General features: G+C 35.6%; 1 long non-coding RNA gene across 2 annotated transcripts; it reads right to left on the bottom strand.

The window, feature by feature from the left end:
• Positions 1 to 235: 235 nt before the first annotated feature.
• LOC141501346 (uncharacterized) lies at positions 236 to 25,711 on the bottom strand. Of its 2 annotated transcripts, XR_012472211.1 has the most exons (4): positions 25,250 to 25,711; positions 21,621 to 21,885; positions 19,793 to 19,963; positions 236 to 702 (listed from the first exon to the last, which is right to left on the bottom strand). It is a non-coding gene; the product is annotated as an uncharacterized LOC141501346 (long non-coding RNA). The 2 variants fall into 2 exon arrangements; XR_012472210.1 differs by lacking the exon at positions 236 to 702 and having other exon boundaries at positions 16,505 to 19,963.

Genomic DNA, 25,711 nt, shown 5'->3' on the forward strand with positions numbered 1-25,711 from the left:
CTTTCCATCTCTCATTCCATCCTTCCCTCCCTCTTTCATTGTGTGTGATAATAGACTAAAGAAAATTTTCAGACCAGGCTGAGCAAAAGTATTTATTTATTCTTGAGAAAGAGCATGCACTCAAGTCAGTCACAATGAAAGCACAACAAATTTGGTTTATATAATTTTCTAACTGCAATTCCCCCCCCACCCCAACATCTCCATATGCCTCCCCACCTTAAACCATTGACTGGGTTTTTTGGCGGGGTACAATCTGTTCACAGAAATCAATCCTAGCAACAGATTCAAAGAAAGGAATAAAATGTTTTCCAAAAATATGTCTCTCACCAGATGGGGATTCACATTGTCAGTGACTCAGTTAGCAAAACAGTCTTATTAAGTCTTGGAATGCAAGGTTTCCCTTGATATAAACCCTTCTTTAACCCTGAGAGGACTTCTTCTCACATTATCCTTTATAGATTCCTTCAGGTTCTATTTTCTCTTCCTGTCCAATTGGGACCCATCATCTTTTTGAACCCCCTGACTAAGCAACCCATACACATGTATAGATGCAAGATGGAGGAAGATGAATTTGTTTGGTCTCTCTTTGTTCCCCCTGAAGACATTCAGTAACTTTCTGTATCTTCAGAGTCTGTTCCAAAAACGTTCTCTCCAATTTGGAGGATGGCTTCTCTTCCGGTTCTTAACACTCATGTTTTCATCCTTAGACAATAAAATTCTAGAGCTATTACTATTTTCATTTTGCTTTATTCACCATCATTTGATATACATAATTACTCTAACAAGAATAAAACTTACATAATTATATCATTGCACAAGTGAATTTGCTGAAAATTGTCAGATTAATCTGTTTATAACATATACATTAGATGATCATCTAAGTACAACGACGTCCAGCAAGTGACACAGACTTTCTCAACCTCTTACTCCTTATTAAAATAATTCAAGCATCCTTAACTAAAATAAATTATTTCTTCCCAAAATGTTTCTAAATATACTATGGGTGATTCTTCTGAAATACTCAACTGTCTTACATTTCCCTTTCTTAAAGTAGAACCTGAAAAAGAATTATGTCTTGAGATTACAAAAAAACAGTTTAGGTTAAAAACCACATACTAGCCTATCTTAGCTATTAAATCTCCAATTGAAATTTCTATATCGGATTTGCTTATAATGATTTACTATAAAGATTCAGGATATCAAAGGAAAATTCCTTATATAGATATAATTTTGAATGTCAGTTTTCAGGCAGAACTCATATAGGTAGTTACAGTCAAATGCCTTATGCCAAGTTTTTAGATTTATCCAGAGAGACATTATTCAAATGTCACATTTGGGGAAGTCAAGTCAGAAAGGGTTCAATCTCAGGCTGCACTGAAAAGCAGCCCTTTCAATTTTTTTATATCAATGCATCTGTCACCTGTGTAGTCTCCAAGCCTCTAGTGGGCTTCTGCATTCAAAAGAGCATTGATCTAATAGCACTCCTTTGTTGATCATAACTGTAGACACAACAAAAGCCAAACAGTTTAAAGTCCCTTGATTTATAATAGTAATTCCATCTAATTAGACAACCAAGTGAATTTACTTCACAAGGACTAAATTCTAATTATAATCTTCCTTACCCATATAGCTACTCAGTGTCCTTGTCATCAGAATACACTAAATAGGGTTATTTTCTAAACTTATGCAAAAAGCAATTAAATTGCCTCAGAATCTAGCATATTCAATGACATACAAAAATGTCTTCATAAGTATGTTTCATAACTCAACCAGAAGATCTGTCCTTCTAGTGGCACTAACTTCTGAACTCTGGACCTGCATCCCTTAATCTGAAATCATAATTGCTTTTTTTTTCTAGATAAAGATGCTGTGTCAGGGTCCTCCTAGCCTGCTGATTTATATAGTAAATAAACCCCTACTTTGGTTAGGGGATCAACTTTAGAATTCTCACGTAATAATTAGCCAGAGACTGTCACAGAAAAATCTCAAATTATTATTTTTAATTTTATGTTATTCAGGTGTTTTCACTTCAAAGAACCACAGTCTATATCAATCAACTACAATAATCCCAATTTACATATATAATTGGCAAACAATTCTCTATAATAAGCCTATTTATTAGCCACGGTTGAAATACAAGCCATTACTTTTAGAATTCCATTAGAATATCTTGAAGGATTTTAAATCTTCAACATGTATCAATTCCAAATGTAACAAAACAGTAATAAGAGTAACACACTAATTAATGGATTTTCCTAAACAATCTTTCCATTATTGAATTTATAGATCTAAAGTAAGGTCTAACACACTGTTTGAAAATTTCAAAAATCCCAGAGGGGTCATGACTTTTGATATTTTCCCTTATTATCCCTACAAATCAAATCAATCATCAATTCCAGGCTTTGACATCATTAAAATGCTTATATTTACAAAAGTAGATCATATAATTTTTTAACATCTTAGTCATTACTAAGATACTTAACTTAGGGGTTACATAGTTTTTAATTTCCCAGTCATTAAGACTAGACCCTAGAGCTCTCATATCACAGGGGTAAATGGTGGTTCCATGCTGCTTAGCTTTGACCTTCCTGTTTCATTCGAGATGACCTCTGGACCCCCTGCCAACTTAAAACTGCTTAAACTGCTTGGCCTCCCGACCTCCTTCACAGACTTTGGAAGTTTCCTCTGCCTCTATCTTTACTGATTGGATCTGCTTGGAAGAAAGGCAAAGCTGCTAGATCACCCAGGAGCCTACTGAGTCTTATCCAGGTCCTGGATTCACATGTCTTGCTTGCCTGGATTCGTGTACACAAACTTACTTGACCTACCATTTCCTCAAGTCAACTTCTAAAGCAGAGTCATCTCCCTTGTTGTTGTTTTGCCTCCAGAGACCTTTAGATTTTCAATTTTGCTCAAACTAAGTCTTTCTTCCAGATTCCTGCCCACTTAGTAAGGGATTTAGCTGGGCACTAAATCACAAGCTACTGAAACATTTGGCTGGTGCCTGTTCATATATCAATGTCCAGGAGTCTTAAGGAGGGGATTCTTCCTGGTCAATGCACCAAAATTGTGGGTGATAAAAATACACTTAAAGTAAATTTTCAGAGACTGGTCTGAGCAAAAGAATTAATTTACTGTCTTGAGAGAGGGAGCATTCAAGTCAGAAATCCACAATGGTTTATATAATTTCTAACTGCAGTTCTCTCCCCCTTCTCCCTAACCCTCTTCCCCTTTAGCCCATTTCTTGGGTTGTAGGGGGTACAACATATTCACAGAACTCTATCCTAGCAACAGACACACAGAAAGACATGGAATATTTTCAAAATATATCTCTCACCAGATGGTAGGGTGACCTGTTACTGGACCCTCTTAGAGATTCTGATGATCCTCATACTGTTTTGACTAGAAAAAGTAGGATTCTCATACTCAGTGTCTCAGTTAGGAAAACAGTTTTATTGCAAAAGCAAAAGGTCTTGGGTCCCTTGCAATGCAAAATTTTTCTTGATACAAACAGTTGTTTAACCCTGAGAGGACTTCACCAGAAATTTTCCACTCAAAATCTTCCTTCCCTGACTCCCACCCTCCCTTCTTACCCCTTTCCTTATCTCCCTTCCTCACTTCCACTATACAGTAGTGTCCCTGAAGTGACTCAGTCAAATGTCAATGATGTTTCTCAGGACCAGAATCCTGTGCTATGGTGTAACTCTGACCAGAAACTGGGAATCCAAGCCCAACTCAGCAGTACTGGCACCCAAGGTCAGTTCTCAATCTGTTGGAATCCACCACAAGTCAAACAATATAAGTCACGCCAAAGGAATGGGTAATGAACTTATTATTCTTCTCCCAGGGGGTCAGGAATTGGGGCTGTATATGCAACTATCACAAGTTAAGAACTAGGTAAGGGGACTAAATAGAGTGGTGTCCTTCAGCAAATCCTTCCACTGCTTCTAAGACCCCATTCTCTAAATCAGATAAGATTCTCCCTAAGTAGGATACATAGACTCATGAACAATGCAATTATGCCACACAACAATCCTGACCTTCCTGTCTCTCAATCCTCACCCTACCCCTCTTTCTCCTTTCTATCAAAACCTTCATCTCTTGGTAGGTGATTATGTCTATCACTGCCTGTACATTTATGAATCTGTGGAAGTAGAAATGGAGTTTCATAGTCCTGACTCTCTGTCTCTACAAAGGGCAGGCACCAACTAGGGCAGGCACCAACTAACTAACTAACTTACTTACTTATTTACTTACTTACTTACTTACTTACTTACTTACTTACTTACTTACTTCTGGTGGCACTAACTTCTGATCTCCAGACCCACATTCATTTATCTGAAATCATATCTGCTCTGTCCCTCCCCACTCTTTCCCAATACATAGGTGTCATGTCTTATGCCTCCTTGCTAGAGACCCCTTCCCCTTCTAGCCTCCTATATTATACAATAAATTAACTCCTCCTTTAACTAGGAGACTACCCATCATTTCCTGAAATCATTTTTAGGCCTTTTATACCAGTTTTCATCCCCAACATTCTCACATCACAGTTAACTAGAGGTTATTACAAAAAAATCTCAAATTATTACTATTGTTATCTATCTCATGTAACTCAACTACAATTTTGATATATATAACCACAATAATCTCAATTGGCACACAGACCTGGAAAATTTCTATAGAAAGAATTTTACATTAAACCTGTTCAACTGTTAGCATGCTTAAAATACACATCATTACTTTTAGAATTCTTTAAACCATGAGAACATCTTAGATGGCTCTAAATCTTCAACATGTGTTATTAATTCCAAATGTAACAAAATAATAATAAGAATTACACATTAACAATTAGATTTTACAAAACAAGCTATCCATTATTACATTATACCAATGCATTGTTTAAAAATTTCAGGGATCCCAGAAGGGGTCATAATTTTGAATATTTCACCTCATTATCCTTCAAAGTATTTAATTATTAATTCCAGGCTTTAACATAATAGAAGAACTCAAAATAGCTTCCATTTTCTCAACAGATAATCCAATAATCATAGGTACAGTATCTCTGCACTTATAAAAGTAGATCACATAGCTTCTCAACAACTTACATATGAGTGACAGGGCTAGACAAACTGATACATAGAAAAAAAGACCCAGACACATATGAATAGGAGTAGAGACACCTTATTATCTCCTTCTTTTTCCTGAAAGCAAAGTGTCAGAAAAAAATGTGAGTTGGTTGATATTTCTAGTGTTGTTTTCCCTGTCTCCTGGTTATGCAAGCTTTTACTCTGTACTCTGTACTCATTACTCTGTAATGAAAAAGAAAATCTAGGAGAAAAGATTTGGCCCTATTGAGTGCATTCTGATAAAAAGACACAGGAGAACAAAGATCTTGGGCAAGAAGTAGGAGACAGATGTAGGGCCAATCATACTTAGAATTCCTAGTTTTAGCAAGGACCCAAGAGGGACACTCCAGAATTGATCTGTTAGGGAGGGAGATCATTAATTTAGACCCCCCCAAGATAATTGGGTATTTAGTCCTTGTGAACTGGACTTACTTGAAATTAGATGGAAATACTATCTAGATTATGGGATTGTTTAATTGGCTTTCTGTTCTGTGTCTGATCCTAGGAATGGTCAGCCAAAGGAAATGCAGGTGGGAAGTGATCTTCTGGAGTCAAGAAATCCAATGGGGAACCTGAAGTCTACAGGTGACAAGCGCATTGGGATGAGACATTCAAGGGGTAGCTTTTCACTGCAGTCTGAGGCTGCACCTTTTCTGACTTGATTTACCAAATGTGAAAGCAATGGTGTATATTTTAAGCATGGCTAACAGTTGAACAGGTTAAATCTGTCTTAAGATACTTGACTACCCACATCACCTCTGCCTGGAAACTGACATCCAAAAATATATATTATAAAGGAATTTTCTTTTGATGTCCTAGATTTTTATAATGACCTGCTATAAGCAAGATATAGACATCTGAGGTCAAATGGATTTTAATAGCCAGATAGGCTAAATAAATGTGTGGTTCTGGTACCTGTGGTCAAATATATATATATATATATACATACTTTTTAATATATTTTATTTGTTTTCCAATTCTTTGCCACCACAAACAGATCTGCTATGAATATTTTGGGGCAAATGATGTTTTTACCCCTTTTCATGATCTCTTCAGGGTATAAACCCAATAGTATTGCTGGATCAAAGGGTATGCACATTTTTTTGCCCTTGGGGCATAATTCCAAATTGCTTTCCACAAAGGTTGGATTAGTTTACAGCTCCATTAACAATATATTAAATGTTGCAGATTTCCCATATCCCTTCCAACATTGATCATTGTCCTTTCCAACACTGATCATTGGTCCTTTCTGGTCATATTGGCCAGTTTGAGAGGTGTGAGGTAGTACCTCAGAGATGCTTTAATTTGCATTTCTCTAATCAGTAATGATTTAGAACAATTTTCATATGACTATTGTTAACTCTTCCTCATCTGTAAATTGCCTTTGCATATCCTTTGACCATTTTTTTTTTAGGTTTTTGCAAGGCAACCAGGGTTAAGTGGCTCCCAAGGCCACACAGCTAGGTAATTATTAAGTGTCTGAGACTGGATTTGAACCCAGGTACTCCTGACTCCAGGGCCGGTGCTTTATCTACTACGCCACCTAGCTGCCCCCTTTGACCATTTTTCAATGGAGAAATGGCTTGTTTTATAAATTTGAGTCAGTTCTCTATATTTTATAAATGAATCCTTTGTCAAAAATACCAGTTGTAAAATTGTTTCTCAATTTACATACATTTCTTTTGATCTTGGCTACAGTGGTTTTTGTTTGTGCAAAAGCTTTTTAATTTAATGTAATCAAAATTATCTAGTTTGTTTTTAATGTTGTTCTCCATCTCTTCCTTGGTCATAAACTGCTTCCCTTTCTATAGATTTGACAGGTAAACTATTCCTTGATCTCCTAGTTTGCTTATAATATTGTCTTTTATGTCTCCCATATTAAAATATTTATATCAGCTGGTTTTTTGTTCTGATAAAGGGGAAATTGAGGTGATGCCCATCATTTAGGGAATGGCTGAATAAGTTATATGAATGTTACGGAGTACTTTTGTGTTTGTTCCCTAAGAAATCATGAATGCTCAAATTTTGGCGAAGCATGGAAAGACCTGCATGAACTGATGCTGAGCAAAATGAGAAAAAACAAGAGAACATTGTACACATTAACAACAACATTGTAATATGACCAACTATGAGGATGCACCTCCTCTCAGTTCAGAGATCAAGGACTATTATCCACATCCAGAGAGGAAAAAAAACTGGAAACTGAATGCAGAGCAAAGCATATTATGTTCACTCTTAAAACTTTCTTCCTTTCTCATGGTTTTTTCTTTCCTCTTAGTTCTAATTACCCTTAAAGAAATATATAAATGTGCTAAAGAGAAATGTACCTGTGCAATTTTACCATATTCAATCACTATGGGAAAAGAGGAGGTTTGGGAAGGTGGTAGCAAAATGTGGAACTCAGATTGCCAATAGGATGAATGCTTAGTGCATCATAGTTGGTCATCACCAAATATTGCTGTTTGTGGGTATAATTTTCTTCTGACTGCTCACTTCACTGAACATCAGTGAATTTAAGTTTATGCAAGTCCTGCTAGGCTATTCTAAAGTCCTATTCCTCGTGTTTCTTAAAGAACAAAAGTGTTCCATTATATTCATATGCCACAATTAGTTCCACTATTCTTCAGTTGATGGGCATACTCTCAGTTTCCAAATCTTTGAAAACTATGATAAGGACTGATATATTTTTGTACATGTTGATTTTTCACTCTTTTTTTTGATATCTGAGATATCAAATTGGTACCAGTCTTTACAAAAACTAGAGTTTTTTTATTATTATCACATTCACATTTTAATATACAAGGTATTTTGTTTTATATAAAATTACATATATCATAAAATGAGAATAATATAAATTTAGTCAATTTACACACAACTGAAATAGATTGGTTTCCATTTGCAAGTAGATGCCCTTCTCTATTTCAGTCCTTTGCAAAATATTTTCATGGTTACATTTTACATGTCCTAAAACACATTATCTGCTTCAGATCTTAGTGAAACAAGAAAAAATCCAAAAGTTTTAGTATCTTATTTTTAATATTAAAGCCAATTTTAAAAATCCTAAAATTTGGTGACATTGGAAATATTAATTTATTAAACACCAAAAAGTTAAAAATTTAAAGTTAGAAACTTAAAATGTCTAGATGGACTCCAAATAAACTATATATAGATAATTGTCTAAATAATAAGAATTATTAGATTATTAAAAATGAAACCCAACAGAAATAAATTAATTTCTTAAAAGGCCTGAAAATATTGATAAACAGCCTACCACCTAACATTGAAAACACACAAATCATTTAGAGAACCCAGTGGGCTCTAATGACATTATATAAGGATAAATGAGTGTACAGTAACATTTATTTGATTAAAATGAACATCAATTGAAACAAAGGCCCAAGACTCTAAGACAGTGGAAATAATATCCTAAGAGACTTTAAAATATTCACTTTAAAATAGCTAACAAACAACTTAACACCTAACTCTTAAAACTTCATACAACAATTAGATTGCCCAGCGGTTCTCTCAATTACAAGTGAAACAAAGGCCTAAAACTTAGTGATAGTGGAAATTTTGTTAAATATGTTAAAATACTTAGGGTAAACACAATAATGCCTGTATCAGAAATATAAAAATCAAATAGTCCTCACAAAAAAAGTTGTCCATTATCTAGCCTTAAAAAGGACAAAATAAGCCCGAACCTGTACATGTAAGTGGGTTGGGAAATGATTAGACTTGGGGAGTACTGGCCTTTCTCCCTAAATACAAACATGCCCTTGAGGTTATTTCCCTGTCTTCAAGTTCCTGGGATCCTGAAAATACCACCCAAAGCAGATCATACACCTGGACAGAAACCGTCTTTGTTGGAGGCTGATTTCAACTGTAAGCAGTCGTTCTTTAAGAGCTTCCCCATGGATAGGATGATGCAGAAACATTCAGTCCTGCCAGACTCTAAAGGGCTCCCCAAGCCATCTAGATTCAGGTGCTTGCAGATATAGACTTTTTCTGGCAACATCAACTGATTGTCACAGGAAATGATCAATTTTGCTAAGATGGTCTTATTGTGACTTGTGATCCTTTATTAGGACTTGTGATTTAACAGAGACTTAAAATCTTATAGAGACTTGTAATAACTTCATGGAGAAACTCATGGAAACATCATTTTGTAGAGACTACACTGAAATGTATTTTATCCACTGATTCATCTTCAGGACTTCCAAAATCTGAGACTCATGATCATTTTTTTCTCCTTTCTTTCTTTTTTTTAAGGTTTTTGCAAGGCAAATGGGGTTAAGTGGCTTGCCAAAGGCCACACAGCTAGGTAATTACTAAGTGTCTGAGACTAGATTTGAACCCAGGTAGTCCTGACTCCAAGGCCGGTGCTTTATCCACTACGCCACCTAGCCGCCCCTTTTTTTCTCCTTTCTTAACTGAATTGAAATAAAAGCCTGACTACCTGTTGCAAAATTTTGCAACAAAATTTTGGTGTGAGAAATAGAATTGGAATAAAAAATAAAAAACATCTATTATGTTGATACAAATTCTATAATCACTACTATAGAAATCATACACAATACACAGGCTAAAGTGATGAAAATGGGAGGGATTCAAGCAAAAATATGTTTTTAACCTCATTCTTCAATTAAAGAGGCAGTTCGAAATTGCTAATATGTTGGGATGATTGGCAGTGCCCTAAATCACAAAAGCAACAGTACATAATCAAATTTGGTACACAGATTATGCAGGACCCCTAACCTTGAGCAGAGGATGTCAATTTCTATGCTACTTTTGACACATATTGCTTTTAAAAGAGCAAACTAAAACACTAATTATACATTGGAAGCTATAACTCTATTTAATGGACCCCCATTACAAATGTAAAGTAGCAATATTTTTCACTAAAAAGGAAAGGACATTATTTGATTATAAATATTCAACATATTGAATAATAAGCCTTTGGGAGAAGGAACTCATTATTTAAGATTTTTTGAACAGAAGACCACAGAAATAATAGCAGGCCTAGCTGCTATTTCATTATGTGCCTGTAACTCAATATTATTTAAGGGAATCTAACAAATTGCTGCTGTTCCTGATATGGAGAATAACCTGATTGCCCAATGGAAAGACATCATGGACAGACAAAACTCTTGCACACCTGGAACAGGGAGTAGTGAACATGGAATCTGAGAATGTTGGGTTTGTCCACATCCTTAAATATGGAACAGCCCTCCTATTACTGAACGACTTGTAAATAAAACTATGGGTATGTCACTTCCTGTAATAGAAACCCCTTATTGGACTTCTCTTAAGCATACTTCTCAGTTTCTCTCTGGTGCATTTTCTTATGTGTCTATCTTGAATATTTTAATTAAGAGAATTGTGCTATGGTAAGTAAAATCATGTATTGGAAATAAGGTTTCAATACAACTGTAAAAATAAGGTATTGAATAAGTCAGTACATATTATCCTCAACCAGACCCAATATCAGAAAAAGGAATTATGCAATGAAGTGAATAAAGTCTGAAATTTGATTAAACAGTATGTTAGGGGAAAGGAAAAGACTTAGGAAAATAAAAATAATCAAAGGTTGCAATGAAAAATGAATACATTGAGATTAGGTTTGTCAACCATATATTTCTGGGAGATGGTGAAAGAATGTCCAATGAAGGTATGAGCAGATTTGACTTTGTATAGGTAAAAATGTTGATTTTGGAAGTTCTGTGACCCTTGACAAGTTTTTATTGGGTGATGTGGCTCAGAAGAGTTGGACACTCCTGATTAAAATCACTGTGTATATGTAAGATTTTTTTCTCTCATGGTAATCATATTCAAGAATGTTTTCTTTCACATCTGATTCTTCTTTGTTCAATCTACTCTTCTTGTGCTTTTTAAAGTTTCTCTTCCTGAGCAACAGCACCAGCATTGCTCAGATCTTTGATCTCATCTTTTTAACATAGCCCTAAACAGCCATAGAGCTGTCATAACCCTCCAGAAATTAGCTTTATTTTTCCTGAACTTTTATTATGAACGTAACAGTCAACAATGAAAGCAAATACTTCAACAGACCAAAAAACCCAGAAGCTTCAATAAGAAAATGAACTCCTTATTTAGAAGTCTCTTTATATATGTGTGTATATATATATGCAAGTATATGTATATATATTTTAAGATAAATTATAGTGTAAATATGTAATAAAAATAATACTATTCTCTCTTGCATTTTTTCTTTTCCAGTGTGAATTATGAAAAAATGCTTAATCAGCCATCACAGGACAATCCAGACAGAAGCATACATTATCCTTCAACCTCATAACTGATACTAAGACCACTATTGGAAAACTGGATAAGTTTCAAAGACTGGCCTAACTTGTACTTTTTTCTTAAAGCCTCAATAACTGCTGTCAGAATTCAAATAACTTGTGGTCACACATTATTATCCAATGGCTTAGTTAATATGTTCCTCTATGATGGGATGTTTAATTCTATTTAACTTTGGGTCATTAGGAGAGGAAATCTTTGATATCAACAAAGAATCCCTGCAATCCATAAGCCATAAAGAAGCTGTTCATACATTTAAGGTATCAGAATGATCTTTCTGAGAATGTGTAAGTTTTGATAACCTACTTCTCTCTTCATTTTCTCCTGAGCTCCACCTGACACAGTGAACATCTGAGTTTAGACTGTGATGTGAAAGTTCACTTTCCATATGTGCTAAAACTAATCAGTCACTAGAGTCATGTGGTAAATTCACAATAGACCCTGGTTTCCTAAGTGGGAAATGAAGAGTCATTGTAGATAAGGGGGAAAAATCTCAGTAATCCATCCTTCATATAAAGTAGTATATTACTGAATTTTGAATATTTTACACTTTGCTTCTCAAATTAAAGAAGGTTTTAAATATAATTTCAAACTCCAAATTTAATCAGGGGTGTTGCCATATGCCTATTCTAGACATCATAGACATTATGCTCTTTTATTGATTGCTTTAACTCAGGAATTCTGAGGTTCAATAGGGATAAAATCAAAATATCACTTGAACTAATTCTGGTACCAATATAATGAGAATCCAAGAGTGAAGGATACTTAGCTGTATAAGGAAAAAATATAGAAGCTCAAGTCAAAAGGAGAGCAGTTCAAAATAGTCATTAGGGTAAGCTATGGAATAAAATCCTTAAGCAGCCATTGCTTCACAGTCTAGGCAACTTGGGGAGACCCATTCACAAAACATCTATAATAATTCCAAATGTTTGCAGTAATTTGATCCCTTCTTCATGAAACCAAATGATTATCCTATGAAAAGTGACAGATAATCCCATTCATTATTCACTCTCATCTCTATATCTATTCTTTGCTCTCACTTAAAATTCCATTTTGAACAGTCAAATTACTGGAAAAATCAAAAATTGCAGAAAGCTAGTATAAGGGAACTATTAGAACCTGTCCCTAAGGAAAAAATTGGCCCTTTAATGGACAATAACTTATCTATTTCACTGAATATATACCCCTTCCTTTTAAACAATTATTTGGAAAAGAGATAAAAGTTGATAAAAAAGGTACATTCTATATTGACTCAACATCTGTTTCCAGCCACAAAATGTGAAGTCACTGGTGAAGAGGGGAGGTAGTCCTGCAAATAGCAGAACTAGCCATTATAAGGGATGTTCTAGGGTATAAAGGTTTTAAAAGTATCTTTATATATGAAAGTATATGAACATATACTAATATATTTAAATATATATGTATCTAGAATATATATTTAAACTATGCAGAATTAAATAGAAAATAACACTATTCTGTTTTTGCATTGTTTTCAGTGGAGGAATTCCTGCATTTGGAGAAGTTGTTTCTCCCAAAGGGTCACAAGTAAATGACATGAGAATCTTGGGTTTCACTATCGATAAAGGGGAGATGACCTCCCCAAAGGGACCTGTTCTCTGAGAACATGTAAGGTCTGAAAACCTGCTTCTCTCTTCATTAACTTCGGAGTTCTTGGTTTTGTGTTGAGCTTTATTTTTCTCTTTTGTGTTTTTGAGTTTTTTGTATTTATTTTCTTTATGTTCTGCTTGTCACAGAGACAAGCCTTATTGTACCATTGTGTATGTCCCCAATGTAATTCCTATATTCAGAATGAGTGAAAAACTGAGTATAGTTAAGAAGTACATAGACAACATCATCTTATGTCAACATGTTTCCATCCAAACTTATTTGACTGTACTTCTTAGGGACTCTTTAAGTGGTACTTGATATAGAACATTGTCCACCTTTTCATCACAAACTAGTCAATAAGCTAGGCTGATGAAGTGGTGAAAACTGCTATTGCAATAGTGTACTAGTCTGATCCTAATTTGTCTTTTCAGGGTCATGAAACATTAGGGCAGCTTGGAGATAAGGAGCCCATGGGGGACTTGCAAACACAAGGTATGCCTTTACCTTATGCTTCAAGTAAAGAGGCAATTCAAAATTATCTAATATATCAGTGTGATTGGCAATGGCCCAAGTCAAGTCTTATTATTACAGGGAACAATCGAAGACTACAGTAAACAATGAAATTTGGAAGACAGATTATGCAGGGCTTCTCACCTTGAGCAGAGGATAACAATTTCTATACTACTGTTGACATATATATTCAGGACTATGAGCAGTTTGTGCTTTTAAAAGAGTAAACTAAAACCCTAACAATACACTTGGAGTTAAAACTATTTAATGAACTCCCATTACAAAATCAAAGTAAATGGCTCTCACTCAAAAGGAAAAAGATGATTCGATTACGACTAGTCAACATATTTATATGTTAATAATAAGCCTTTGGGGGGGGAGGAAATCATTATCTACAACTTTGAACAGAAGGCTACAGAAATAATAGATCTTGCCCTTGTAGGGGAGATTCTAGTATGTGTCTTTTTACATGAAAGTATATGTATATACACCTGTATATTTAAATATATACATTTCTAGGATACATATTGGTACTATGTATAATTTAATAGAAAATAACACTATTCTCTTTTGCCTTGTTTTCAATGGAGGAACTCCTGCATTTGGAGCAGTTGTTTCTCCCAAAGGGTCACGAGTAAAGGGGAGATGACCTTCCCAAAGGGACCTGTTCTCTGAGAATGTGTAAACTCTGAAAACCTGCTTCTCTCTTCATTACCATCCAAGTTCTACCTGAGAAGTTGAACATCTAAATTTTCATTATATGATGTGAAAGTTCACTTTTGCTCTATGCTAAAACAACTAATCTGTGGCCAGAGCCACAAGGTAGCCAGATAGATCCTGGCTTCCTCATTGGTACTAAAGAGTTACTGTCGACCAGGGAAAGAATCCCAGTGATCCACCTCCCAGATAAGGTATCACATATCACAGAATTACAACTGTCCTATACACACTTTATTCTCAATTTAAAGGAAAGGATTTAAGGAATAATTTCAAACTGCAATTCAGTCAGGTGTGGTTCCATATCCCTATTCTAGGCATTTTATAGGCATTATGCTTGCTCCTGGGATAATAGAGACAAGTTTTTTGCTGTACCTAAGTAGTTCTGTGTTTCAACAGGGATCAAGTCAATATGGTGTTTGACCTAGGGCTTTTACCAATATAGTGAGCCCCCAAGAGTAAAGGATACCCAGCTACTTAAGGCTTGAATAATCCAACTAGTTCAGGTCAGAAGTAGAGTGGTATAAATTGTGATTATGGTGAGCTATAGGATGAGACCCAGTAGCCATTGCTTCTCCAATCTAGGCAAGATAGAGAGACCCATTCTCAAAAGAACAGTAATTCATTGACCCCTGTAACAAAATGCAAATTGACATCATTGATGAATAGGGATTGTAGTCTTGTTTTCCTTTGAGCTTTATTTTTCTCTTTTGTGTTTTTGTAGTCTTGTTTTCCTTTGAGCTTTATTTTTCTCTTTTGTGTTTTTGAATTCTTTTCTATTTTCTTTATGGTCTATTTGTCACAGAGACAAGAGTTGGATAGGCACCAGAACCTGTTGTGTAAGTTTAGACAACAGCCTATGGGGAATATACATTCACAGGGTGGAACCATGATCACTGGCCAAGAGGGAGACTATATTAAGGCCAGTTGTAAGCTTCTTAGCATGTGGTCAATAGGCCAGTTCCAGAAATCTTTAGAAAGATGACTTTAGCACAACAGGGGCATGCTCAGATAGAAATGAATATGAAGATCAATGAGGCATGAATGTATTGAAATCTCTTCAATTTGTAACTTGACTTTATTGTACCATTGTGTATGTCCCCAGTGCAAATCCTATATTCAGACTGAGTGAAAAGCTGAGTATGGTTAAGAAGCACGTAGACAACATCATCTTATGTCAACATGTTTCCATCCAAACTTATTTGACTGTAGCTCTTAGGGACTTGTTTAAGTGGCACCTTGATACAGAACATTACCCATCTATTCATCACAAGCTAGTCAACAAGCTAGGCTGATGAAGTGGTGAAAACTGCTACTGCGTCTTCTCAGGGTCAAGAAATATTGGAGAGTTTGGAGATAAGGAGTCCATGGGGGACATTCAAGCACAAGGTATGTCTTTACCTTATGTTTCAAGTAAAGAGTCGATTCAAAATTGTCTAACATATCAGTGTGATGGGCAATGCCGCAGTCATGACTTATTTTTACAGGGAACTTTCTGCTTTGTTTTGGTTTTTTGCAAGGCAATGGGGTTAAGTGGCTTACCCAAGGCCACACAGCTCGGTAATTATTAAGTGTCTGAGACCGGATTTGAACCCAGGTACTCCTGACTCCAAGGCCAGTGCTCTATCCACTGTGCTTCTCTCTTCATTACCATCTGAGTTCTACCTAAGAAGTTGAACATCTGAGTTCCCGCTATGTGTGAAAGTTCACTTTTGCTCTATGCTAAAACAACTAATCTGTGGCCAGAGCCACAAGGTAGCCATCCTGGCTTCCTCATTGGTACTAAAGACTCACTGTCGACCAATGGAAACAATCCCAGTGATCCACCCCCAAGATATGGTGTCACATATCACAGAATTACAACTTTGATTCTCAAAGGAAAGGATTTAAGGAATAATTTCAAACCGCAATTCAATCAGGTGTGGTTCCATATGCTGTATAGATGTTTTGCCTGCTTCTGGGGTAGTAGAGACTAGTTTGTTGCAGTAACTAAGTAGTTCTGAGTTTCAACAAGGATCAGGTCAGTGTGGTATTTGACCTAGGGCTTTTAGCAATATAGTGAGCCCCCAAGAGTAAAGGATAACCAGTTGCTTTAAGTTTAAATAATCCAACTAGTTCAGGTCAGAAGTAGAGTAGTATAAAACTGTGATTATGGTGAGCTATAGGATGAGACCCTTGAGCAACCATTGCTTCTCCAATCTAGGCAAGATAGGGAGACCCATTCATTGAACCCAGTCAGAAAATATGAATTCATGTCATTGGTGAACAGGAGATGTAGACCTTGTTTTCTGGTGAGTTTTATTTTTCTCTTTTGTTTTTGAGTTCTTTTCTGTTTATTTTCTTAATGTCCTACTTGTTTTAGAGTTAGGCACCAGAACCTGTTGTGGCAAATACAGATTACAAGCATGTGAAGAAAATCTTTGTGGAAGGATATAAAGGAATGGTCAAAGAATATGTATATCATAATATTTCATGTTGATAAACATTCTAAGATCACTACTCTAGAAACCATATACAATGCACAAACTGGAAACTGGCAAAAGTTGCTTCTGCAACAGGGGACCAGTCTGATCCCAATTTATTTTCTTGGGCTCATGAATGTTAAAGACATCTTGGAGAAAAGTGGGATTATGGGATGGATTCAAACATGTGGTATGTCTTTTCCTTATTCTTCAATTAAAGAGGCAATTCAAAATTGCCTAATATTGCAGGATGATTAGCAATACCCCAAATCACAAATTATTAGAGAATTTTCTAAAGCAACTACATAATCAAATTTGGTAGTCAGATTATACAGGATCACTAACTTTGAGCAGACGATGTCAATTTCTTTAGTACATTCAGTGCTATTAGCAGTTTGTGCTTTTTAAAGGACCAAACTAAAAACTAAAACCCTAATTATACTTGAAGCTATAACTCTACTTATTCGACCCCCATTACTAATTGAAAGTAGCAGTGGCTCTCACTAAAAAAGAAAGGATATTATTTGATTCTGAACATTCATATGTTATGGGAAAGAATAGTTGTCAGTTTGAATAATGGGTTTGAAAGCTTAGGAAAATAAAATCAAAAGATTTCTAGGTAAAATGAAAAAATATCTAGAAGATTATGTTTTTCAACCAAATGTGTCTATAAAATTTGTGGATTTTGGTGAAAGCATTTACAAAGAAGGCATGAGCTTTATATAGTTTGCTTTATGTAGGTAAAAATGTTGCTTTGGGAAGTTTTGAATATTGATATAACAATATAAAGAGAAAAAGTATATAGTGGACTATGCATCAGATAAGTGGGAATTTCTTCTGGGAATGTGTAACCCAAATTTGAACTAATTTTAGATGAGCTCTTAAAAGTGATTTGGGTAATTTAATAACTTTACATTTGACTGCCAATTTTGCAATCTCTGGCCATGAAGTGACTGAAAATTTCATACCCTGAAATATGAAATGTTTGGAATAAATAGCATTTGCCTTAAATATAGTCCTAAAACTTGCAAAATAGGATTTTGTATACCACCATTTGAAATGGTAGATTCAGGTGTAACTGAATTAAATACATGTGCAAAGGATTTATAACATGCCATATGTTTATTTTATATATATATATATATATATATGTATATATATATATATATATATATTGAAGTAGCACTAGTTTCATCACAGAACTTTTCCACTATATAGGCCCTTTAGGTTATGAATCTATATTACCAATCATGCACATATTGCATGTGATAATTGAACCGCTAGGCTTAATTGTGATTCTTATAATGCTTTGTTTTGCAACCTGAATCTGTAATCTTCTCACAACTTTCATGACATTTTCAGTTCAGTCATTTATATCATATAAAAGGAACAGCCAATATGAAGGGATAAAAGTATTGGGAATATAAAATAAATTATATAATCCTCTCTAAACATTGCCCATTATCTAGCCTCAATCTGTCAATATAAACCTGAGTTTGAGTCCCTAAATGGGTTGGGAAATGATTAGACTTGGGGAGAACCAGCTATTCTCCCTAAATATAAATATTCCCTTGAGGTGTTTTCTATATATCCAGTTCCTGGGATCCTGAAAATACCACTTGAAGGAGATCATAAGACCACCACACAAGATGCTTCTTGGAGTCTGATTTAAAGTAAATCCAGGGGGCGGCTAGGTGGTGCAGTGGATAAAGCACCAGCCTTGGAGTCAGGAGCTGGTGGGTTCAAATCTGACCTCAGACACTTAATAATTACCTAGCCGTGTGGCTTTAGGCAAGCTACTTAGCAAGCTACTTAACCCCATTGCCTTGAAAAATCTGAAAAATAAAAGATAAAAAATAAAAAAAAAAAATAAGGTAAACCCAGGTGCCTTTCTTTGGAGTCTCCCCTGTGCTGTGGAAAGTACAGAAAAGCACAGTCTGTAAATTTTCCTTGAAACACTCTGAAGGGTTGTTCCTGGGGTTCCCCAGCCTTATGGATCCAAACATTGCTGACTCCTTGAGGGAGATGACTGATCCTGGCAAGATAATCTGATTGTGACAGAGGATGACTGATTGTGGTAATATGATCTTATTGTGATTTGTGGTCTTTGTTTTGGGTTTTGATAGACTTATAAGCTAATAGAGATTTGTCAGAATCTTATTGAGACACCATTTCATAGAGTCTTTTGACTTCACTGAAACTTTTGATTTTATCCACCTATTAAAATTATTGTCATAAACAGAGTCATGGTCATTTCTCCTCCTATCCAAATGAAAAACTAAATTATAGCTGCAACTACTAGTTGCTTTCTCACATAATTCCTAAGACCTGAAACTGCTTAAAATAATTTTTTAGGTTGTTTTTTTTTTTGCAAGGCAAAAGGGGTTAAGTGGCTTGCCCAAGGCCACATGGCTAGGTAATTATTAAGTATCTGAGTCCGGATTTGAAGCCAGGTACTCCTGACTCCAGGGGCCGGTGCTTTATCCACTGCGCCACCTAGTCGCCCCTTGCTTAAAATAATTTGAATGGACTACAATTTCATTCCAAATCTGTGAATAGAAAGACTTATTTGATAATTGATAATTAAAACCTAAATAAATAAAGGCCTAAAACTTGGACAAAGGAAACATTACTTTCCTAACACAAAATATTTAGGGTAAGCACTACTAACACCTGATGCTTAAAACTGCTAAACATCATTAGAGTGGCCAAATGAAACCAAATAAAATACATTTGTATAAATCTGTGGTCAGTAACACTAATTTGGATTATAAACAATTAGAACCAATTGAAATTTCAGAACTGTGGAAATATTAGTTTCCTAAAACACCTTAAAATATTTAAGATCAGCACCTTAATACTAATATTAAATTCACTAAAAATAATTTAGAATGCCTTGATGGACTCCAATTACAGGAATAAAGATAGCTGTGATTAGTAAGACTTATTTGATTCTTCAAAATTAAAACCAATTAAAACAATCTTAGTTCCAGTAGAAATACTGATTTCCTAAAACACTTGAAAATATTTAGTCAGCATCTTAACACTCACACTTAAGACACTTAAAACATTGTCTTCTGTATAAGCCTCTGCCAGAACAAGTGCCAGATGGCAAATTTCCTGCCTTGCTATCTTCATGAAGCATCTCATCGTCCAGTTGAGTGGAATTTTTTTTTTCATCTGTGCTTTCAATCACGGTCGAGTCCTGCTTGGAAGGGGTCCCTGTGGGAAAAAGGAATCACCATGTAGTCAATAAAACTAGGCAGCCTGGCTCCTGACCTAGGTTACAGATGGGAGTCATGAGCCTACAAAGTACCTAGAACTCCAGATGCTATGCAAAATACATAGGCTGGCCTCTATGCAATGTGTGTACAATGTCCACCCCACACCATGTTGTTTATACAGTCTTCCCTGATCTCTAGCTATCAATAGTCAACCTCTCCCAACTGATGTTGTGTTTGTTAGTCATAGCACAGATCTTGACTTGTACTGCAATTATGGATTTTAATACTTGCCTTATTTTCCTCTAGAAAAGGCCTTTTTTATATCTTTTATCTGTCTCCTAGGCCTTTTTGCATACACTTAAATTGTCCCTTATCAGACTGCCAACTCCTTAAGGGAAGGAAACATGTCTCATGCATGTTTATTCCCACCTTTTTTTCTAACATGTTTTGCATGGAATGTCTTGATTGAGGTTGGTTAGCAGAAGGCATAAATGCCACCTGAGCAGACTATGAAAGGTAGGAAGGTCTATGCACTAGAGACATTTTCAGTTTAGAATTAACCAAGAGGGAAGAGAACTCAGATTTCCAACTAAGGCTGCAGGGAATATGTCATGAACAGCACCCAAATTCTATTCCACTGATGATCAAATTCTTTATAAATTATAAGTTTATTTTCTTATAAATCATATTTAAATAAATTGATAAAAACAAAATTCTTTGTAATTTTATCAAATCAATTCAAAATTTAAAATTAAATTATCCTTTCTATAAATATTTTATTTATTGAATTTATAATTAAATTACTTTCAAGCTTAAAAGTTTATTAAAACTTTCATGAAGGTTATAGCAATGTGGTGCTACAAAAGGACTGCATTAATATATTGATCAGTGATGTGCTTCAGAATTCTGTTTAATAAGTTAATCCTGCATATAGATGACTAGGGTTCTCCTGGTACCTAAAGAACATTTTATTTTCCCCCAGTTACAGTAAAAGATGGTCTCTGCTTAAGAAACGATTCTTGAGTGTTGTTGCTTTATACAGATCAACCAAATGTTTAGTTCTGAAATGCTATATATTACACTATAAGCCTGCAAAACCCTGTTGTTACAAAGTTTCACATTCCTCTTCTACATGCTATAGCCTCAGTTCCCATCCCTTCATTTGTACAGCAGAATCTTGTGATTAGGGGTCTCAGCTCACTGGGATTTCAAAGTATAATAGATATGATGCATTTCCAGAACTATAGAGAAGTTTATTTCACTTTTATTTCTGCCTAGCCCAATGCAAACATAGTCCACATACAACACATCAGCGACTCATTTAAGGGAAATGTGATTGAGAACAGAGGTTACTTCTCTTATTTGGTTACTTCTGAAATTGCAAACAAACAATCATCATGTCAAAATTTACAAGTGACTGTAAAAAATAGTCTTATTTTCCCAAAAGGTACCAGTCTTAGCTTTGAAAAATGCAAGGTCTCTGACAGCATGATCAAATAAAATGGAATGAAGAAAGTCAAACATAAGATAATGTTTTTCTTGATTCTTCATCTTTGGCATCACTCTCCTCCCCATTTTTCTCGGCCTGAAAATAAGAGTAGCTACATTTGGGGACACAAGCACAAACACACATACTGACATACACAAGATTATACCTGGAAGTTAAGAACTGAATTCATTTCATTCCAGGCAAGCTCATTAATATACAAATAAATTTCTCTTCAGTGTTGCTCTGTTGTCCTGCTTTTCATGATTTTTGGAAGTGGCCTATTAGCCCCATGTTAACAATCTCACATCTTAACCTTAGTCTCCTGTCCAGTTTGACTGATGATCCTGGAACAAGGTTATGAATATAAATGCTGGGAGGGCTATTATCCACACTCATCAAGTAGGCACCAATGCTTAATAAAATTCCTGGATCTGTGGAAAGCAGAATATAAAGTGAAGATACAGCAAGAGAATGAGAGCATATCACATGCCTACAGAGACTCTTGGCACACATTCCCCTTTACAACACAACTTTCAACTTTGTGACTGGAATCAGAGAGTGAACCTTTCTTACCCCTTTATCAGCCTATATGTAGCCCCTTCCCAAAAAACTGTTGAAAAGAAGGGGGATATCTGTTCTGTTAATTAGGGAAGTTACCATAAAAGAAAAGGCTGAATGTTCATTGTTTTCTGAAAGGACGCAAAACTACCTTAATCAGAGATTAATTATTTAAGTTCTTTGTTTCTCTCCTTCCTTTGTTCAGTGTTTGACTTTCTAATTATTATTTTTTTTTTGCTCCAAAAACAATTCTATCAAGTCTGGGCAAAAGACAGAACTAGAGATGAGAGTGAATGAGGTTTGGGGATTAACTGTGACCTGTCAGATAATATCTAGTTTCAGGAGTAACTGTAAGGTAACTTGAATCATCTTGCTTTATTATTGTTGTCGTTTTGAGAATGGTTCTCATCTTGCCTATGCTAGAACAATTGCTAGTAATGGGTTTCATGTTACAGCCCTCCATCATGAGAACTTTGACTTGCTTTATGTCTAACGTGAGCTAGTATATTTTTTTTCCTTAAGTAGCCTGGTGTCTTCCACTCTTTTTTGGGTGGAGGGGGTTGCAAGGCCATAGGGTTAAGTGACTTGCCCAAGGTCACACAGCTAGGCAATCTGAGGCTAGATTTGAACTTAGGTCCTCCTGACTCTTCCTGTATTCTTCAATTTATCCCAAATAGACCTTTTTTTCTATTCCCCAGAATGTCTATGCTGGCCAGTCCCCCAGTCCCTATTTACTTAGCCCTCACAGAGTCCTTTTAAGATGCAGCTTAGACACTACTTTGCTTGAAGCCTTTCCTGATCCCAAATTATTTCCCATTGCCTTCCCTCCCAAACTACCTTATGTTTGACTAGTTCACTTATTTTAGAAAATAAGTTCATTATGAACTGCAGTTGTTTCTGCCTAGAAAGTAAATTCCATACATTCCAGTGTCAGAGGTACTTAAGACAAGTTAACTGATGACTTTGTGATTCAATGAGTCACTTTTATATAAAATCTTTGTATTTTATTATATATACTGTTTTGATACAGTGAAGATTTTTTAGGAGGGAAGTGACATGGTCATAACTATTCCTTAGGAAGACTATTTTGGTATCTATGTGAAGGATGGATTAGAGAAGGGAAAGAGTGGAAGCAGGGGGGTGGCTAGGTGGCACAGTGGATAGAGCACCAGCCCTGGAGTCAGGAGTACCTGAGTTCAAATCCGGCCTCAGACACTTAATAATTACCTAGCTGTGTGGCCTTGGGCAAGCCACTTAACCCCTTTGCCTTGCAAAAAAACACCTAAAAAAAAAGAGTGGAAGCAGGGAGACCAACTGAATAGTGATGACAATTCTGGAATGGTGGCAGTGTGAGCTATGGAGATCAAATTGAAGTCAGGAAGGCATGAAAAATGCTTCTGAGATCACAAATCTCAGCAACTTGAAATAATACTCTCAATATAAATGGAGACATAGGAGGATGGCCTGAAATTCAAAGAACAATAATCATGGAATCTTTTCAGAATTAAGACTATCTAGGGCTACAAGAAAATTCGGAGGCCATCTTTAGTCCAAGTCCTTCATCTTAATTTGAAGCCCAGTTAGGTTGCTACTTGCCTAAGGACACAAAAATAGTATGTATCAGATTTGCACTTTGAACTTGGTTTTTCATTCTGAACATGTCCTGTGCATTTAAAAAAAATTTCTTCAGAATATATATGTTAGCATTTAGAGCAGAAGATAAATGGAAACAAATCACTGTTTATAAAGGGGAGGAAGTTTTCAAAAGCCCTCTTTTTTTTTGGTCATCTCTATTGTTGCTTTCTCATCCTTTCAAAAAATAAAAGGGGAATGGAGAACTTTGTAACAAATATAGTCAAGGAAAACTACATGCAGAGGGCATATCAAAAAGGCTTAATTATTCTTTACTAGAGAATAGTACTCATTGGGGAGTATATCATCTCTCCTTTGTTGAGTGTGACTTCAAGATTCTAAACTGTACTTTGCAATCTTAAATTGAGACAGTAAGGGCTTTCTATTTTTTTTTAATTCCATTTTTACTTCTTGCACTTTTTTTAGTATTTTTTAATTTTTCCCTACATATAAATATAAACTTTTGCATTTACTTTTAAAATTTTCAGTATCAAATGCTTTCTTCTGCCCTCCTCAAACAACCCCTACTGTCACTGAGAAGGCAGAAAATTTGACATATAAATGTGTAGTCATGCAAAATATTTCCATTAATAGTCATGTTGTGAAAAAAAAAATATATATATATATATATATCACCAAAGAACCCTCAAGGAAAAATAAAGGAAAAAATAACTTCTCATATTTGTTGAAAGTCCTTCAATTCTTTCTCTTGGGATAGCTAACATTTTGCATCACAAATCCTTTAGAGTTGTCTTCGATCATTGTGTTGCTGAGAATAGCTAAGTCACTCACATAAAATCATCCTACAGTATTGCTTTTACTTTCAACACATTATACAGAAAATCCCATTTTTCTAACCTTGACATCATTTTTCTTGGATTGATTTTATATGCCCTCTACACTATAGTAGTTACCTATTCCCCTCTACCCACTTCCCCCCAGACCTCAAAATTCCCAGCACACTGTTTTGTCCAACTTCTTAAGAGTATTTTACAGGTCTTTTTCTAATATCTCAAATGAAAACAGGGCAACAGAATGAGTAGAGGAATAGGTCACCCAGGGAGAGACTTCTGTCTATGAAGCAGGTATGGGTGCCATTCATTATAACCAACAGTGATATTAAATATTCTCTCTGGGGTGAATTCTTAACTCTGTAAAAATTTATTGTTACTGAGTATTTATCAACTGCGGAATGTAGTAAATTAACTGGCCTGTCATCTCTAACTCCTTTTTTTTTTTTTACTCCTAATTATTTGAGATGTAGAGTCAATAAGGTTTGCTGATGGATTCTTTTCTCCTTTGTTCTTTTGGAGTAGGGATATCTATGCATATCAATATTTGCTGGGGAGACAGGCCACCATGAATACTCCATTGGGTTGGTGTCAAAACCTTCTCACTATTCCTATTGAAATATACTGAACCCAATATGAACAAAATTGAAGATGAGTCTAAGGGAAACAGACATCAACTTTCACCTCATTCTATTGCCAATAAAAAGCTTCAACTAGGGAAGCACAATTCTATGTAAACATTGTGCCATTGGCAGACCCCTATTTAGGGCTTTATGGAAATAGATAAACTTCCTTAGTTAGTTTATTCAGTTACCTCTCAGTCTGGGGCCTGGCCATACTGCACCCCCAAAACTCCTTTTCATGGGCAGACCTCTATTGTCCATCAAAGAAGACACCTTTAGAACTGTTCTTCAAGCAATTTCCCATGGTGGAGCTTCTGCAGTTCCCCTGGGATCCTTCAGCACAGGGAGGATGTTAGGGTTTATCAGTCTCAGTCACTTGAAGCAGATAAGACAGGGATTGTGTTAACCTAAGGGGATACTGGAAAAGGCCTTCTAAAGAATGTTCTTTGTTATCTTCCAAGATAGCTACTACTCCAGAAGTTTTGTGATGAAGAGGGAATCACAGGGGGCAAATAGACAAGTCATCTGGTATCCCTCTGTTTCCCTCTGGAAGCTTTTTCAATGAAGACTCAGATATTGAAAACCTGTTGGCTTCATCTCCACTCTTGTGGTGCTACAGAACTTTCAGTTCTCAACTGCTGCCCTACTGTGGC

This window comes from Macrotis lagotis, chromosome X (assembly GCF_037893015.1).
Source record: "Macrotis lagotis isolate mMagLag1 chromosome X, bilby.v1.9.chrom.fasta, whole genome shotgun sequence".
Lineage (NCBI taxonomy): Eukaryota > Metazoa > Chordata > Mammalia > Peramelemorphia > Peramelidae > Macrotis > Macrotis lagotis.